The sequence below is a fragment of the Styela clava genome, chromosome 13, assembly GCF_964204865.1.
Source record: "Styela clava chromosome 13, kaStyClav1.hap1.2, whole genome shotgun sequence".
NCBI lineage: Eukaryota > Metazoa > Chordata > Ascidiacea > Stolidobranchia > Styelidae > Styela > Styela clava.
In genome coordinates, this window is record NC_135262.1 from 78540 (window position 1) to 98763 (window position 20224).

Here is a 20224-nt window from a genome sequence, read left to right on the forward strand (position 1 = left end):
TGTGCGTTCAGATTTTAGACACTCTTGTTAAAACGCAACAACCCATCTTTCGTTTATTGCGAGTGAGCACTACCCTGCGCGCTATTATCGTGCGTCCAGATTTTAGACACCCTTGTTAAAACGCAACAACCCATCTTTCGTTTATTGCGCGATAGTGCTACACTGCGCGCTATTATTGTGCGTTCAGATTTTAGACATCCTTGTTGAAATGCAACAACCCATCTTTCGTTTATTGCGCGTTAGCGCTACCCTGCGCGCTATTATTGTGCGTTCAGATTTTAGACATCCTTGTTAAAACGCAACAACCCATCTTTCGTTTATTGAGCATTAGCATTACCCTATGTGCTATTATTGTGCGTTCAGATTTTAGACACCCTTGTTAAAACGCAACAACCCATCTTTCGTTTATTGCGCGTTAGCGCTACCCTGCGCGCTATTATTGTGCGTTCAGATTTTAGACATCCTTGTTGAAATGCAACAACCCATCTTTCGTTTATTGCGCGTTAGCGCTACCCTGCGCGCTATTATTGTGCGTTCAGATTTTAGACATCCTTGTTGAAATGCAACAACCCATCTTTCGTTTATTGCGCGTTAGCGCTACCCTGCGCGCTATTATTGTGCGTTCAGATTTTAGACATCCTTGTTAAAACGCAACAATCCATCTTACGTTTATTGCGCGTTAGCGCTACTCTGCCCGCTATTATTGTGCGTTCAGATTTCAGACACCCTTGTTATTGTGCGTTCAGATTTCAGACACCCTTGTTAAAACGCAACAACCCATCTTTCGTTTATTGCGCGTTAGCGCTACTCTGCCCGCTATTTTTGTGCGTTCAGATTTCAGACACCCTTGTTAAAACGCAACAACCCATCTTTCCTTTATTGCGCGTTAGCGCTACTCTGCACGGTATTATTGTGCGTTCAGATTTTAGACACCCTTGTTAAAACGCAACAACCCATCTTTCGTTTACTGCGCGTTCGCGCTACCCTACGTGCTATTATTGTGCGTTCAGATTTTAGACACCCTTGTTAAAACGCAACAACCCATCTTTCGTTTACTGCGCGTTCGCGCTACCCTACGTGCTATTATTGTGCGTTCAGATTTTAGACGCCCTTGGTAAAATGCAACAACCCATCTTTTGATTACTGCGCGTTAGCGCTACCCTACGCGCTGTTATTGTGCGTTCAGATTTTAGACGCCCTTGGTAAAACGCAACAACCCATCTTTTGTTTACTGCGCGTTAGCGCTACCCTACGCGCTGTTATTGTGCGTTCAGATTTTAGACACCCTTGTTATAACGCAACAACCAATATTTCGTTTATAGCGCGTTAGCGCTACCCTACGCGCTATTATTGTGCGTTCAGATTTTAGACACTATTGTCAAAACGCAACAACCCATCTTTCGTTTAGTGCGCGTTAGCGCTCCCTACACCTTGTTATTGTGCGTTTAGATTTTAGACACCCTTGTTAAAATGCAACAACCTATTCGAAGAAAATGTGTAAGCTTGCGCATCTCTTAAAGTTGATAATAACTAAATTTAGTTGTTGAAATTTCGCTTGGTCACTGAAATTTAAACACGTTTTTATTCAATTTATACGAAATTACTCCGGAAAACATACCATTTTGCAACGAACATTCGCAAGAATCTCACAATGAACTGCATTGCATTGTCCGCGATTTCTCCAGACTCCAGACTTGCACCCTTTCGCCATATTTCTTTTCTTCTTCTAACTCTGCTATCTGTACTCTTTCCAATTTTAGTTGAAGGCACTCGACCTTGTTTTAAGAAAACTTGCAGCTCTACTATCAGTACTTTTTCTACTTTTAGTTGAACGCTTGGGACTTTGTTTTAAGCAATCTTGCAACATTGTTATTAGTAACTCTTTTTAGTAAAGGGCTCACGATCTTGTTATGACTGAAATTTGGAAACGGTAATATCCATATCAGACAAAATTGCTTCAAATAACGTAACATTTTTGAAGAAAGTGCAACGAACATTTGCAAAAATTTCACAATGAATTCCGATTTTAGGTTCAGAAATTTCATCCGCGGTTCCTCCAGACCGCAGACTGCATCTTTTTTCAGATGTAAATGATTATAAAGATTAGAACCCACAGGTCAAAAAAAAAGTTGCTTCCGTAGTACGTGTACCAAGATGACACACAACCTGAAAATAGTATGTTGTAAAAGGTTCCATTACATTTGAACCCACGTACATTTGAACCCATGACAATTGCACCTGTATGCTATTGCACCTATGGAATTTTTTTTGTTTCACGGATAGTTAAACCCATACTAACCCTAACACATGGGTTTTAGCACCCGCATATAGATTGAACCCGTGAATATACGCATGGGTTCAAATGTACATGGGTTCAAATGTACGGTCACCGTTGTGAAATAGTAGGGAGCGGGAGCGTCACAAAGAAAACGAACTAGCCTTATGGAAGAGCCAGCGTGCACAAAAATTGCAAGACTTGAAGTGACCACATTATGTTGTAAATAATTCTATTTTAAAGAACTGGCAATTGAAATACCATCAGTCGCGGAGTAAAGAGATTTATACCAACAAAACATAACCTCTGACCACGACAATTTAGCAATACGATTCATATTAATCTCTAAAACCGGCACCGGTCATTCGAAGTTGCTTGCTTATAATCGATTGATTTTCTAAAACCGTGTTTGGCACTCAAAACATCCTAAAAACGAAACTTGTCGATATATTTGGGCTCATTGGAAAATTTCAATGCATGCCACGATTTAAAGTGACGTCAATTTCTAAAGAAAATCTATCTAAGCTTGACCATTATACGACCAACGATGCTCCAAGATTGTTAAAGCGATATCCATAAATACCATAGTTTTGTTTGGTCGTTATTGGTTTACCGCTCCTTGTAGTTGCAGAATGGGTATCACCGAATAACCAAGGCGCGATGAAAGCTTGCGCTGTAAATTATATTTGTCCCGCCAGAGGGCGGTGATAAGCAGATTTTGTCGTAGATGAATGTAGCACAACCAGTGTATTGCAAAACGATGTAATTTGCCGACCTTTCGAATTTCTATTCAGAAAAATTCAATTAAACAGGGCATAATATGGAAAGCATACTATCGTTAATATTTGGAGCAGAGAAAAGAAAAAATTCATCACGGCGTAAAAATCTAAAGAGGGTTTAATATGATAATATTTCTTGGTGAATTAGCTAAACGTTCAAACAAATATATACAAAGACTATCTAAACCAGTGGTTCTCAACCTTTTTTCTGTCTGTTGTTGCACAAAAAACTTTGTGACCCCTTAACTTTCTCATGCTAAGGAAAAACTAAGAAATAAGGAAAAAAAAATTAAAAGATAGACAATATTTAAAATGAGAATCGCTACCCGCATCCCAAATGCAGCATCATTCATTTCAATCAAAGTTCAACTAATTTTATGAACAATTTTTAATAGATTTGTGACCCACCTGAAAATGGTTCTGTGGCCCAGAAGTGGGCCATGGCCCGCTGGTTTAGAATTAGCGATCTAAACAATGACTTATACACAGACGGGAACCAGGTAATTTTCTTTATCTTTCATAGAGTTCTTTTCTTTGTTCATGTGGTAACATTCGATCAATAGTCTCTCCCCGTAGTGCGTTTCTTATATCCTGTTGTTTTCCCCAATCAATGCTGTGCTGTTCTTTTCTTCAAGTTTCGAGACTTCTTTTTGTTTGCCCGGCGTAAATGAAAGAACAATCATTGCATTTGATTGCATATACCACACCGTTTTTCTGATTAGGATATGGGCGGTCTTTGACGTCGGAAAGAAATTGGCATATTGTATTTTGTAGTCGCTGTAGTCGGCTTTAAATATTCTCAACATATCTGATCCTTCTGTCAAACTATAAGCGAAACACATTCATGTATTACTTTCCATATAGGCGATGACACACGCCGCCTATTTCTCTGTACTTTGCTTCATTAAATTAAAAAAAATAAAATCTGGAACAGCGGACATGAGAAGTTCTAGCATTTTCGATGGTTGTTATGGCGACCGGTCTAAAACACTTCCGAGTACAACATGACGACTAATATTATTACTTATCGATCTTGCTTGGTAAGTATGTTGATAGGTATTTGTTTGTTTGTCTGTTAGATATTATATGCATTCATCATATCTCAGACTATTGATTTTCGATGAATTATGTCGTATAATTAGCGGGTTATTGATTAATTATTGAGTAAAAGCGAAGGATACACGCCGCTATATCGATAAGTCGGCGGTCTCTTGTACACTTTTAACACGAGTGCAACGATGACTAAGTGACTGTTTAGGTTTCAATTGTTACATCCTAATTGATTTTTCTCTAATCTTGTCTCAGAAATAAAAAGTCGAATTCCAGAGAAACATCCATTTGTCCGGATTACCATGTCCAAGTCGAAAGTGAAAGTGAAACCTATTTACGTGTGCCGAAACTGGTATATCGTTAATATTAAATAAATAATGTTTCTTCTGATTTGTAACGGCACCAACGACTTTTTACGGTAATCATGGAGTATGTGAACCAAGATGGCGGACCCTGGACATAGTATGTGTGCCTGGTTAAGGCCATAATTTTAGGTACAAATACTACGGGAGTTACATGGCTAGTCCCCGAACTCGTAATAAAACTAAAATATGGAAAATTGAAATAAAGTATGGCCTAACCCTAATCTGATGCATATATAGGATGAACTATTTTTGTTCATCATTGCTGTGCTATCTCGATCAAGCATCTTTCTGACAACGGTTACATACGAATCTGAAGTAGGAAGTATATTTTGTAGTCTAGCTTTCCAGCAAAACAAGATGCTTTATTTTATCGTTCAATAAAATACCACACTCGACCAAACGTGTGTCAATTTTGGATGATAGTGCTATTCCACGTCACACGAAATAAAAATTTATTAACGTGAAATTTATTGGACACGTTAGCGGACAAAACGATCCTTTTGTATTCTTCTTGATATCGTTATAAAAAATCACTTTTCTTGATTACTGGACCATTTGTTTTGAAATTTTCAGTGAGTGAAGATTAAGTTTTTCGCTAGAAGGCTATAACTTTTATTTATTTCAAATATTCCGGTGAGCTGCATGGGATTCGTTTTCTGTGTGCTATGATGTCATCAAAATTTGCCACTATGTGGCGCTGCGTGTCCGTATATTGGAGCATAGCAATCTTGTTTTGAGGTGCCATGCGAATAAAAAGTTTAAATATCTCTCGGTAAGAAGGAAGGTTTATTATGAAAGGCAGATGTTGATTGTTCAATCAAGATGCGGTTTACGTTATTTGTCAAAGTACAATATTCCACGGCACTTATCAATAGCGTAGTCAAATTTTAAGACTGTGAGTAATCGCGCCTTTCGCTATTAACAAAGCTAGACATTCCCGTATTGTTTGTACCAGGTTAAAGTTAGGCCATAATTTTATTCCGGCCCTCCTTATTTTAGTTCTATTACGAGTTCGGGACTATCTGTGTTAGCCAAATGAATATACCCCCTGCCCGTAGGTTTCAGTCCCTTTACACAACTTGATGTAAAATATGCGAACAAAATTAGTTGCCACCATATTGGTACACACACTTCTGAAGCACCAGTGCCCCTATTTTCTATAGGTGATATCCATAGGTTTCAGCCAAATTATTATTTTCAAGATTGCGATAAATCGCGCCTCTCGCGGCGAACAAATACAAGTGCAAGATATCTTAAGGCCGTTGATGTATATTTCTTATCTTAGTGAAATCCTATCTCACTGTCGTCTTAACACAATGAATGGGCCATTTACGGGTTTTCCTCTAAGGGGGGAAATTGACGCGCTGGAAGTGTGTGTACCGATATGGAGGTAACTAATTTTGTTTTCCTACTTTACACAACAAGTTTCTCAATTAAAGGGACTGAAACCTATGGGCATGGGGTATATTCACTTGGCTAACACAGACAGTCCTAATAAGTCGCTGAATTAAAATAAGGAAAATCGGTATAAAATTATGGCCTAACCTTAACCTGGTACACATACTGAGGAAGTACCAAAAAAATAGTAGAGCAGATATGTCTTTTTAATTGTCAGTGTCTCGCTGACCATCTTTTGAAAATATCTAGGTATTTTTAAATTGAAATTAAATTAAATGGCAGACATGTTCATGGGCATTACGCAATTCGTGAAATCGTACGCAATCTGTGCTTTTATTCTGTAAGTATATTGTATACAGTAAATATGGCTCTGAAAGTCAAATTCAGCTTACGAATGAGCACTTTTAAAGTAAAATTGATGAGGTCGATTGTCCTGCCCGCGGCTTCCACACAACTTTTAGTCATTGCAATAAACGGCCTCCTGCTCTAGAATACAAGTCAGTGTTTTTGTGTTTGATCAACTAATTTAGAATATCTGAAATTAGTACGAAGTACAGCAAAGAATACACCATGACAATGCTATGTTACAACGCTTATATTACCGTTCGTATTACAGTGAAATTTCATTTAAAATTCCGTTTTTTTTATGTTAGTATTGTAACCACTGGCAACCAGTTGTAGGCGTCTCTACTCGCCTTCGATTAAAACCGACGTTGTGGATACGCGCTCATCTGTTTTACCAACTGTCGCGCAATAAAGAGCTGAATAAACTTCTTTATTAGATCATAAAGTCTGCATGGGGCATCTGGAAATTAAATCATAACAGGAGTGGTGTTACGTCATAAAAGAATAAAATAAACAATGAGATGGAAGGAAATCTCTTTTGTTTGCATTTCAACGTAACAATCGAGTTTGGAAGGGCGCGTTCAAGTGGCGGGAAAAGTGGTTCTTGAGTGAAATTTTGTTTGTTTTCGTGGAGAAACAACAGTTTACTAACCAGCTTCATATTCATTACGAAGTCGATGAGAGAGGGTTTGCTATTTGGGATTTGAAATGTTCGTAGGTTTCTTTGATCGTTTACGAGGTTTCGTTGCAGTTATGGACTTTAATTTGTTGAAATATTGAAATATGTGAGCTATAGCATCGATGACTATTTATTTTATTCTAATTTAATGAAGCAAAATACAGAGAAATAGATGTCGGCTCTGATGTCCACACAATCACCTAATGGGAAGTAATACATGGAGATGGTACGCTTAAAAGTTTGGCAATAGCACAAAGAAAAAGAATCAGTTACGTTGTGTATATATAAAGCACAAGCGGTATCAGCAAAACGGTATAGTTTGTCGATATTCCGAATTTCTACATAAACAAATTTTATCAGGGCAATACGATTAGGAGTGGTTCATATTAAAACATACGTTGTGTTGCACTATTTGCTTTAATTATTAATTCTACCGCTAACGGTGTCGATGTGTGGTCGTAGTAACTTAATACAGGGATTAGGCGGCGCAGATTCGGCAACAATTTACATAAATAATGACCTCGATGTAAAATTGCTAAACAACCGCGACTTTAAGATGATCAACTAAGACTTTGATATTTATTACAGTAAAGAGGAAAGACGATAAAACGTGTATATATCGCTATTACGAAGGTGGGTGTGAATTTGTGAGTTAATGTCCCGTGTCGTTAATTCCGTTTCCGTTTGGTCAGCCAATCAGAGCTTCATGCAACGCTCTAAGATTTTGGTACAAAACGTCCCTCTAAAAGTCCGAAGTCAGGGATTTTTAAATGAATTATTCTCATTCCAATAAGAATTGAATAAAATCGTAATATGCTGCGAGAAATGCAAGCATTTTACACCCTAACAATCAGTTCCCTTCTGCTAAGAATACGTTTCAGATCTTTTCAGTTTCAGGAGCCCTAACAACGATATATTCGCCCACTTTGAGCACGCCACCACATGTTTATCTTAGTCTTTCCCAGTAATTAACATGGCGCGTCCACATCAAGTGTTTTGTTGCTCTTGGATACAGATCAGTAAATAAACTCTCGGTTGTGTGTTTTGATCTTTTAAGGTTTATTGCTCGGTTGAGTCTATATAAATGAGTGGTTTTTAGCCGTTGTTTTTTTTGGAAATTATCCCAAAGTAAACATTCTATAATTTTGAGGAAGGTTAGGATTTACATATTCATCCCGGGAGAGAGGAAAGTCGATGAGACGGCTTAACCATATGGCGAACCACGGTCTCTCGTCCGGTTACCAGTTCATGTCGGGACCCCTGTGATAGTTTGATTTTATTATCTCTAAATATATATAACAGTTAGTCTAATACTGGCAAAACAAATTTATCTATAAAATCTGATAATAGCCTAATAAATATTTGATTGCACTAAAACAATATACATTTAATAATAGAAACTCTCGCACTATAATGGAAACCCGGATTGTTTGAGCGTAACGTTAAAAAAACATTAATTTCAACAAAGCGACAAGTATTGGGACTTCATTGGACCATGAAGACCTCCCTCGTCAGTTCCACTTTAAAATTCAAAGCCGTCGAAATTGGTCTCGCCTGGAAACGAGGCGGTTCGAGTTTTCATCCGGACCATGAATGAACGAATATAATTTAAATTTTTATTTGACTCATCTGGTCGAATTTAATATCGAGCAAAATATCAGCTAAAGCGAGACTAACCAGATACTTTGTTCGTCAACACTGACGGGTATTACGTGTATAAACTTCACTGGACCATGTATGGCTCGTTAGTTCCGATTTAAATTTTTGATTTAAAGCCGTCGAAATTGGTCTCGCTTGGAAACGAGGCGATTTGAATTTTTATCTGGCCCATGATTGGACGAACATAATCTTAAAAGCCGTAAAATTCCCGCTGACCTTAAATTATGTATAAGTTTCTCCCACCTGTCTCCTACGTGTTTCGGGTCAATTATCGGTTGATGGGCTCTCGAGGAGATTAGTCCGCAAAACAGCTCTGTCAGATTTCATTGTAAATCATCTTGGATTTGACAAATTAAATTTTGCTTATTCTAAGTCAGAGATGTGCAAAACCTGCGGCCCGCGGACCAAATGCGGCCACAAAAAAAATGTGCGGTCCGCAAAGAAGTATCACTGAATAAATAAACAAAATTTTTGTGCTTGCAACTACTAGAATGCCTCTATGTTAAATAACTGTAGGGCCTGCGGTTTCATACAGTTATTTGTATCTGGCCCTTTTGATCCAAAGTTGCACAACCCCTGTTGTAAGTAATACAAGTCTTGCTTCGCACTAGCTCAACTGTATTTTTTATTGGATTAGTTAAAAAGTCGAAAACTAATTTGCAAGGTTATTATTGAGCAATTAAAGTCCACGTTAAGCGTCATGTTATGCGTTTCTCAGCATTGTATGGTGCGGACCAGAAAAGTCGTTCATGTGTGACTATTTTTTGATTGTGACGTCGATTCCAGGCCATGTATGATCTAATTTTATTCACTTCGCTCTTATACGTTAGCCGTACTTTATTTACTTTCGGACACTTATACGAGGTTCACAACGGCTATGCCGTGTATATGTCCATGTTTGTGAAACAAATAACTGGCTCACTCATCCCATACCCGACATGAACTGGTAACCGACGAGAGGTCGTAGTTCGCCAATTGATCAATCAATTATCCACTTTTCTCTGCTCAATGATAAACGATATCTAATTCAGGTAGATTCATCAAGTATCAATGAAAGCATTAACATCAATGGCGCAGCCAGGGGGGGGGGGGGTCGACCCCTCTCCCCCTCTTTTGAAATGTAAAAAAAATAAAATCATTTTTCTGTATCATACCTATTTCAGAACCCCCCCTTTGAAAATTTTAGGCTACGCCACTGATGAACATTCGCCCGTGTATCGACTATTTCTTTTTTTTCGTGTTTTGCCAAGATTAGTCAACACTCGACATACTATCGTACTTGAATGTGTTTACCGTCGTCATCGGGCGTGATCGTTTCTCCTCTTTTATTTAAAATTGCGATACTTGGGATAAATTAAGTTATTTCTATTTTTCTTACGTTCCATAATGCATAATTCCATAATTCCGTTTTCTTACGTCCAAAATGCATTTAGTTGAAGTTTTTGACTTGCATAGTTTTTCAACGCTGGTGCTTAATTAACGACATTCGGGAATTTCACGTCAAATTCTTATTACTCAATGTTTCCTGTTTTATGTTAAAAAAATGAACAGAGTGAAAATCGGGATTTACTGAACGCGGATTTCATTTATGATGAGTTTGTGTTAATAAGAATCCACAGTTCGAAATCTAAATTTTTTTGTGGCTTTATGACATCGTGAGTTTTGTGACATCGTGACAGAAGTTTACTTACTCGTTAAGATTTGTCAGCTTCGGGAACGACATTCAGGACTTCCGCGTTGAATTCTTGTTTATCCATGTTTTCTGACTGACGCATTTATGATAAAAAACGAACAAGCAGGAATCAAATGTCATTGAGCGCGGATTTGGTCTATGTTGAGTCTAATGTTTGATAATGAGAATTCAGTGCTCAAAATCTAAAATTTCTGAATCTCGTTTTAAGGTTTTATGGCATCATAAGAAAAATTTAATACCAATTAGATTTGCCATTAGGAGTAGTTTGCAAATGTTATTTATAACACATGTTCTTAATGAGCATTGTTATATTTGGCGTTTCAAAAGTTATGTATTAGATATATGTAAAGTATGTCATGTGTTGCCATATCGTATATATATATATATATATATATATATATATATGGAAATGAAGAACTTTTTTATTCCCTGTCAGGATGGAAGACATGACCAGGGCATGACCAGATATCGCATTATGTTAATGCTATTTCTAGCTATTTATTCATTCAGTTTTCATTTGTACTTTTAACCATGGAATAGAATCTGTTAGGTTCTCCCACAATCCGAGTCATAAGCTATAGATTTCTCTGTTATGTCATAATTGGTCGAGATAAATATGGTATAATCAGATCTTTTATTTCCGAAAAATCTGAAAATTTTGTTTGGTGATCTGCAAGCAATTTATGACATTGTAGGTGTTACTCGGACTAAAAGATTGAAAGCCCGCACTGACTTGCGATAGCGCTAATGTGTGATATGAATTTCGATTGAATTATTCGTGAAGAACCGAGTATTCGACGAACTTTCATGTTCAGCCGCCCTATTACTTGCAACATTCGTGCTTCTAAGTACATTCGGTACGAGTGAAGAGGTTTTGTTAAAAATTATTAATTTCAGAACACAAAATTATCAATAATTTAAGGAACTGCAATGAATCATACTTACTAAACGAGATCACCGGGATTTCCCATCGATAGCTCCTTAGTATATTAGCGCTGCTATCACAAACATTGATGGGTACTTCCGTAGTGTGTGTTAGAGCATAATTTTATCCCGATTTTCCCTATCTCATTTCTATTATGAGTTCGGTGACTGTCTGTGTTCCGTTCCTTTACACAACTTGAAGTAGGCGAACAAAATTAGTTACCTCCATATTGGTACACATATTACTGGAGCGCCCTTTGATATGCTTTGTAAACTAATGATGGACATAGCGTGTTAAAGGAAGTGAAAACCTAAATAAACACTGAATCAAACAAAACTGGCTAGGACATATTGAAAACTGACTTCATAAAGAAATTTGGGTGCTCCCGAAGTATGCGAACCAAGATGGCGGACATCGGAACGTAACATGGGTAACAGGTTAGGGTTAGGCGATAATTTCTTTCCAATTTTTCTTATTTTAGTCCTATTATCAGTTCGAAGACTAGCCAAGAGCCTCCCGTAGTATTTATACCTAACATTATGGCCTAACCCTAACCTAGTACACATATTACATTCCAATGTCCGCCATCTTGGTTCATATACTTCGGGAGCCCCGAAATTTGTAGCCGTGCTTTATGAACACCCGGTATGGGAAGCCGACGTACTGTCCAGACAAATTCTGCTCCAGTTTATCGCTATTTTCGACCATCTCGTACACGACAATCCAAAACAGTGGTTTTCAAACGGTGGGTCGCGCCTCCCAAGGGGGACGTAGACAATTGTTTGAAAAGGTGTGAAGTTAATTAAAAATATTTGTTAGATTTGCGCTTGCCCGCCTTATTTTGTATATTTACATTATTTTATTGTATAAAAATTGCATCCACGTATTTTCAACGTGTTTTTTGAATAAAACATACTTTAGCCTTACTATCTGTTAGTTGTAGCTTATTGTTAACTAGTTATTTTTGAGGTGAAACGCGATACTTGGACAAATTCTAAGAACGGGGCGCGGTTTAAAAGGTTTGAGAACCAATGTTCTTGAGTATCGTTATATACGGCCATCTTGTACCAGTCAGAACAATCTGAAACAACCTTAGAAGAGAAAGCGCGTCATTGTTTTAGCATTTGTCGAATCAGTCTGAACTTTCCATGAAATGAATATTAATACTCTATGAAGGTACAGAGAGTAGACTGGAGTTTTCATGTTATAAGCTTGCTCCGGCAGTTTGTTATATGTTATGAGAATTTACTCAGAGAAAGTTCACGCCAACTAACACCGGAGTGAAGGATACTCATCTTTGAGCAAAGTAACCAACAAATTCTGAAATAACGAGAGTTGCTGAAACTGTATCGAGATATGGTAGTGCATTAGGCGCAATCACTCAGTAGCAAATGCAACTCATCTCTGAGGAAAGCTACGGACGATCATTGAGATTTCAATAGCTACGGGGGGTATTCGAACCAGGGGCCAAAAATTTTGCCCATCTAGTTTAGCGGCCCATGTAAGTGTGACGTAATAAGTAATATTTTATAAATGTTATTATTATATATTACAGTGTTGCAAAAGTGGAAAACGATAAGCCTCGTGCCAAAACTAAATCGCAATTTCAACAAATTCCTTGAGATATTTTTTAGCTAAAACATCAAAATTTGATTTTAGTTTGGTTTTGGCAGCATCAGGCGGGTCAGCTACGGGACCACTAAAATGTCGAGAATTATTGAAAATGCATAAGACATACTCGTACATTCGCATCGCATACAGCGCAAATGCCTAATTAAAAATAAGCGAATCGAATGATCATAAAATGCCAGTTGAACTCCTTAATTTTTAAACAGTTTGCCAGGTGCTCCAGATTTCTCCTCCCGATTGCGCTTTTGGTTTTGAATAAATAATGAAGGGCGGCGTCGTGAGTGTCGTAACTAAGCAGTTTGTAGTTATTGTAGGAAATTCATATTGGAAGCAGTTGTCGTTCAGTGTGTATGACTGTTTGTAGTCGGTAAAGATTCGAGTTAGCTAACCGTATGTGTAGCAGGGTAAGTGTCAGTTGGTGATTATATCGTTCTGCTGTCTGTATTGCAGTCTAATAGCGAACTCAGGAATATAGATATATATCTGTAAACGCAGAGTGATATTCGAATGATGATTAGAACCATATATTCTTTCTTAACCTACTGTCTTCATGACAGCCCAATAGCCCTCTATGGAGAAGGCCAGAAAGCGGCGAGGAATGCTGGGTGGGTTGGAGTATTTTGCGAAAAAACCTGATTCGCGATTTTGTTGTGAGTTTGACTTTCGAAGCTTGTTTCAACTATTCTCAACTTTATATTTATGCTAACCCAGAATATATCATGAGTCCCATCTACGAACAAGCGTTATGCTTCTAGCCCTGACATGGGCAAACTACGGCCCGCGGGCAATTCAATCTGGCCACCTGATACTGCCACAACCAAATTAAAATTAAATTTTGATGTTTTAGCTGAAAATAGCTCAAGGAATTTGTTGGGATTGCGATTAAATGTAGTTTTAACAGGAGACTTATTGTTTTTCACTTTTGGTTTTGTAACACTAAATATTGTTCATAAAGTGTAACCTTTCACGTCACACTCACATAGCCCGCCAATCTAGAGGGGCAAAATTTTTAACCCTTTGTGCAAAGTTGTTGGTCTCTTTTTTGTCAAATTCCTTTCTTCGCCTATTTTGAAACTTCTTATTCCTCCCTCACTAAGAATATAAAGTGTTTATTCGATCTTTAAAATACCCTAGCTAGTGCTACGCAAGTTGCACTCTCGCTTCTTTACAATTTATAATGTGCGCACAAATAAGTATTATAGTAATAATAAAAAGAAAAAAACAAATATCAGCAAATAAGAAGCAAAATTTGTCCCAAGGAAGAACAAAATTTCCTCCTGGCGAGGAATGTCTCAATTTCGTTCTGACAAATTTCTCAAACCCAGAACTTGCAACGGGCAAAGCGTCGTCTAAATTGATCTTTTCGCAAAATAGGCTCGTTCAAATCTTTGTCTTGCAGCCTGCCGAAGAGATCGTTGAGGTGGTTGAGTTACGTATGTTTGAGGTAGTCTGATATTGGCAATTTGAAACTTTACAGAAATATATGTACTCCTGGCTTAGCGTAGAAAAAGCGGAAAGTTGTACCGACTGTTATGCAGTTTGAAATCGAATCTCAATTCTTTGAAAATAGCGAGTTCGAATATTTATCGGCCTTTTTTGTACTTCTTTGCGAGTAATTTTTATAGTTTTATTTTATTTGTTTTTGACAGAATTCAGTAACCATAGTAACTAAAGATTCAACATGGGATGCGCCAACACAAAGAACGTTAAAACTGCTGAAAAGGTAAGTTGGAATACTCACATCTGTAGCAATCATTGTGAGATGTTATTGCATCTCCTCTGTGAACAAGCAAAACATATTTCTGATACGACCGAAACCACCCCCTACCCAATTTAGCACACCTGCTATTCAAACGACTGTACTCCCGTAATATATGTTCCATGTTGGGTTAGGCCATGATTTTATTCCGATTTTCTTTATTTTAGTTCTATTACGAGTTCGGGGACTGTTTGTGTTAGCCGAGTGAATACACCTCCTGCCCATAGGTTTCAGTCTCTTGATGTAAAGTAGGCGAACAAAATTAGTTATCTCCATATTTGTACACATACTCCTGGAGCGGCGAAAATTTAGCTGTGAAACGTATCGTCACATATAACCTGCAAATAATTTACATTATGGGACTGTATTTCAGAAAATAAAACGAACGTTTTCATCATCTTTACCGTTAATATGTTGGTTTGCACTCTTTTTAGAATTCCTGTTGGTTCCCGGGATTCGGTTAAAAAGAAACATTTAACGTGGTGCGAATTGTTTCCTATTTGGCTCTTGCGTTGTTAGAAATGATATCGATTTCACCATTGACACTGCTAACCTGCGTATCGGCTTACATATAGGGCGCCTGAATAATTCAAAACGGCAGATGAGTTACACTAACGTGTTGGGAGCTAATTCCCACTCTCGTCTGCGCACAGTGTTACAAAATTCAATACTCCCATAGTATGTGTACCAGGTTAGAATTAGGCCATAATTTTATTCCGATTTTCCTAATTTTAGTTCTATTATGAGTTTGAGGAACTGCTTGTGTTAGCCAAGCGAATATAGCCCATCCACTATTAGGAGTGATTGGGAGTTCGAGTCTGGAGTAACCTATACTGATAGTTCTTCATTTACTTTGACTTGGCTGCTGTTGGTCGGTTGCCCTTGGATTTCTCCTTTTGTTTTGAGTGAGTGTGTAGAGACCTTGTATTTGTGCGAATGCTCTTATAAAAAAATCTCTGTGACATTTTTAAAAACTCGAAAATCCCTCATTTATTTTTCAATGTAAAGCAGTGGTTCCCAAATCACGGCCTGTGGGCCAATTACGGCCCGCGTAACAATTTACTATGGCCCGCCGAACGTGAGTGAAATAACTGTGATAATGACGGTATTATATGTGGGCGCTCCTCTCACTTGGCCAGCGAATATATTTCCGCTTCTAATTTTGCCCCACGGTCAATCAACTTTGGGAACCCCTCATGTAGATGCATCCTATTGTGTATAATCAGGGATTTCATCGATCTGGAACCCAAAATAAGGACGACTGGGAAGATTTCTGCATTGTGAGCAGAAATAGCTGGCTTTCCTATGGCCTCCAGGCTAATGTCACAATTACAGACGTCACAGTGTGCGAAGCACTCAATTTTCAAGCTTCGTTTACTTTTAAATTATTTCCCGTACTCATCACGAAAAACGTTTTATGATGCCACAATAAAGCTTTGGCGATGAAACAAACAACACAAAGCTTTCTTTATGAAGTCAAAATAAGGACACGCAAGCCAAAAATAAGGACGCAAGCTAAAAATAAGTCAAAAATAAGAACAAATCTTAGAAATAGGGACGGTATGGAATCCCTGTGTATAACACTGAACCGAAAATACATTAATGTGACGCTTGATAGTGAAATATTTGGTCTGGTAACTTGTAGCGCACCTTCAATTGCTAGTGTTTCACCGAACAGACAAATATAACACGGAACTTATCGCCTTTTCATGTAATACGTAACTTATCAAGCATGAACAAATGTTTCGGGCTCGGAGGAACTTGACGACATCGCTCTGAGAGATTCTTTCCCTCTGAATGGCGGCAAAAATAGGGTTTTTCGAATCAAAAAGTAAATTATTCGAATCGGTTCAGGCGAAAATTGCGGCGCTCCAGAAATATGTGTACCAAGATGTCGCACAACCTGATAACTCTAACCTGGTACACATACTATGTTCAGGTTGTGCGCCCTCTGGGTGCACATACTTCGGAAGCACCAAAATTTCGAATCGACGCCATTTTTATTTTTTGTGTCCGCCAAAGTTCGAGATGAACTCCTCAAGATTTTTCATCAAAGCCTTATTTTCTAACTCTTACATGTTTCTCCTTCATTCTTAGTGAGGTATTGATGAAACATATTTCGGCGCTCCAGAAATATGTGTACTAATATGGAGGTAACTAATTTTGTTCGCCCACTTTACGTCAAGTTGTGCAAATGGAATGAAATCTATGGGAGGTGGTATATTTACTTGGCTAGCACAGACTGTCCGCGAACTCGTAACAGAACTAAAATAGGGAAAATCGGTACAAAATATGGCCTAACCCTAACCTGGTACACATACTACGGGAGTACCCATATTCCTTTTTGTGTGAACACTCATCAAATTGTCTTAGTGATGGATTCTATGTATTCAGTAATTTATGTGTCTGGAGGACCCGTATCAAAAATATATATTCGATTCGATTCTGAATTCATCAGGTATTCGGAATTGCCAAGCCCTAAGGCAAATACTGCTAATATTATTGCAAATTGTTCCCGAAATTATTAATAGAACAATCTAATGTTGTAACTTCGGTACACCGGTAGTGTATTTACCAGGTTAGGGTTAGGACATAATTTTATTTCGATTTTCCCTATTCTAGTTCTATTACGAGTTTGGGGACTCTTTGTGTTAACCAAGTGAATATACCCCCATAGGTTTCAGTCCCTTTACACAACTTGATGTATAGTAGGCGAACAAAATTAGATACCTCCATATTGGTACACATACTTCTGGTTCCTTTTAAGTAAACTGAATTTACTTCTGGAGCTTTTATTTTTCATAAATTTTATCTGATCCCAGGATTCAACAGAGCCGAAGCAAGATGACACCGTGAAGCCCGTCACGCCGACGGAAGATGGCGCCAACGAAAACGGTGAACCACAAAAGGAAACCGGGGAGGAAATTCAAAAACAAAATGAATCGGAGACTCCGGCCACAACAGCAGAACCTGTCACTGCTGGAGACGGTGGAACAGAGGCCGAGTGACCGGATACCCAATATTGACTCACTACACCACATTGTACAGAAATTCATTTATTTATATTTTCATATCAAACGGTAGTAGACAATTATCCCGGAACAAAATTTATTTTATTTTTATCTCCCCCCTCCCAAATGTCCTCCCCAGCGGCGAAATTTTTTGTATTCTTGTCTCTAAATAGACTTCTCAATGACACACAGTTTAACCTTATCAGAGGTAATTATCGGACAACGACTTGGTTTAACATTTATTTATGTTCATTGCTTAACTAACTTCCGACATCAAATTATCCGGTCCCGAATTCCGGATCAGCAAAACTAAGACTCCGACATTTTCTTTAAGTCTCCGAATTTGGTTGATTTAACTATTGTATATTGAAGCATTGAATAGGACATCGACGGAGAGACAAATTGAATTACCCGAAACCCCTTTCCTTCTACCTGAAGAATCTTCCTCGAATTTTAGAACTTAAATTTTATTATTATAGATTTATTTATTATCAAAGTTCAAACTATGGAATTGTTTTCAATTTACTAATTATTCCCTTATACGTCAACAGTAATTGTAGTTATATTATTATTTTATTTTCCTAAGAATTCAAAGACGTTAAAAGGTTTAAATACCCCATCCCATCTCCCCTAGACCCCCCTTTTCAGATGGAATATCGACATAGAAACTTATTTTCCTAATTATTATATAATTTTTGTTAATGGGTGGCGACAAACTATTCATTTTGATTAGATCAGGCCACTCATCAGTAAATTTTACGCAATTCCATAACTTTATTGAAAAATGTTGAAACTGGTAATTATCATGACAAGTTTTATGCGCTTTTCCATCAGATGATTTGAACCAACAAATTCAGAGCAATTTTCCCAATACGAAAATTACGTCTAGAAATTTAAATTCCCCACCCCTTTTAGAAATCTCAACGTTTTTGTATCTAAAAAAATTACTTTCCAGTATAGCTTATGTTTATTATTTTTTTGCGTCACTTAAGACGTCAGAACTGGATCGAGTAAAAACTATTAATTAAAAATCGCTATATGTCGCCAGTGAGCAGTGTTGTCACTGTGTATCCATGTTAAATATTTTCGTTGGAAATAAAGTATTTTCAGAAAAGTAGTTTGTTTTATTTGGATTGCTGCGCTGATATGAGAGTTTCTAGGCAAGGATGTGTAACTGTGTAGGATGTGGATTTTTGTCGGCGAGCCATATAACCAATTTTAGAACTCTGACTCGGCCGCACAGAAATATTACTTTTCGAATTGAAAAAAATTAGGATTTACATAGGATTAGGGTTTGCATATTCATCCCAGGGAAGAGGAAAGACAATAATACGACTCAACCATATGGCGAACCACGGCCTCTCGTTCGGTTAAAATTTATCACAATGCAAGATTTAACGCAGGGACAAGAGTACAAAGCAATATGTATTTCCTCCCATGAGAGCGTCTCTTTGAACATAAACTATGAGATAAGAATTTTATGTTTGATGGGGGGAATTCTGAGTGTTGACAAGGGCGCACTAAATAGCTTTTCGGGACGGATTGTGGCCCGCGGACCGCCTGTTGCACACCCCTGTTCTATACCTTCGCAATATAATAGATATCTGCGTATAAGTGGAAGCTGGTGTAAGGCTTTGTGTTGAGAGAACGTGAACCAGGCAAAAACAAAAAAATGTTTAACGATTTTTTTCAAAAATTTCTGTTATATTGAATTTACTGCATCCCAGCAGTTTTACCGATCGATTCGTGGCGAACTGCTTAAAGTCTCGCAACATTGGGTATTCACTAACGTTGTAACTACATTGTAATTCCATGTAGTTTCAGTTTGCACTTCGATACTCCTGTAGTATGTGTACCAGGTTAGGGTTAGGCCATAATTTTATTCCAATTTTCCCGATTTTAGTTTACTTACGAGGTTGGGGACTGTCTGTCTTAGCCAGTGAATATACCTCGTGCCCATAGGTTTCCGTCCCTTTGCACAACTCGATGTAAACTAGGTGAATGAAATTAGTTACCTCCATATTGGTACACATACTTCTGGAGCGCCGGCACTTCAGTGGTAACTTCGCTCAGAGATCAATCTCCTTTGTTTTTGAGCGCGCGTGACCTCGTTTTGAGCAAATTTCCTTGTAAAATAGTTTCAACAATTTTTAATGATTATCAAGTAAATTATTGTATAGTCGAAAATAGTAAAAGGAATGAAGTAACAAAAAACATAAACTAGAAGGGACCCTTAGAGTGGATGGAGTGCGATGGGCAGTTAGTGTCTTGTCATGACATGGACAAACTACGGTCCGCGGTCCATATCCTGCCCATTGGGTAATTCAACCCAACTAAAAACAAATTTTGATGTTTTTGCTCAAAAATATCTCAAGGAATTGGTGAGGTTGCGAATGAATTTACTTTTGGCACGAGACTTATTGTTTCCCAATTTTGCTTTTGTAAAAATGTGAATATTATTTATAAAATGTTACGTTTTACGTCACGCCAACATGGACCGCCATTCTTTGTGGGCAAAATTTCTGGCCCCTGGTCCAAAAACCTTGCCCACCCACGGACCAAAGCTATATTCGGACGAAGCCCATTTTACACGTCCTGTCCTCGATAAAACCAAATATTGCAATAAATAGTGGATTTGATTTCCACGTACGAATGCA

General features: G+C 37.9%; 1 long non-coding RNA gene across 1 annotated transcript; it reads left to right on the forward strand.

The window, feature by feature from the left end:
• Positions 1-14366: 14366 nt before the first annotated feature.
• Positions 14367-18681, forward strand: LOC120332452 (uncharacterized). The gene is made up of 2 exons (XR_013479972.1): positions 14367-14520; positions 17379-18681. It is a non-coding gene; the product is annotated as an uncharacterized LOC120332452 (long non-coding RNA).
• The last annotated feature ends 1543 nt before the right edge of the window (positions 18682-20224 follow it).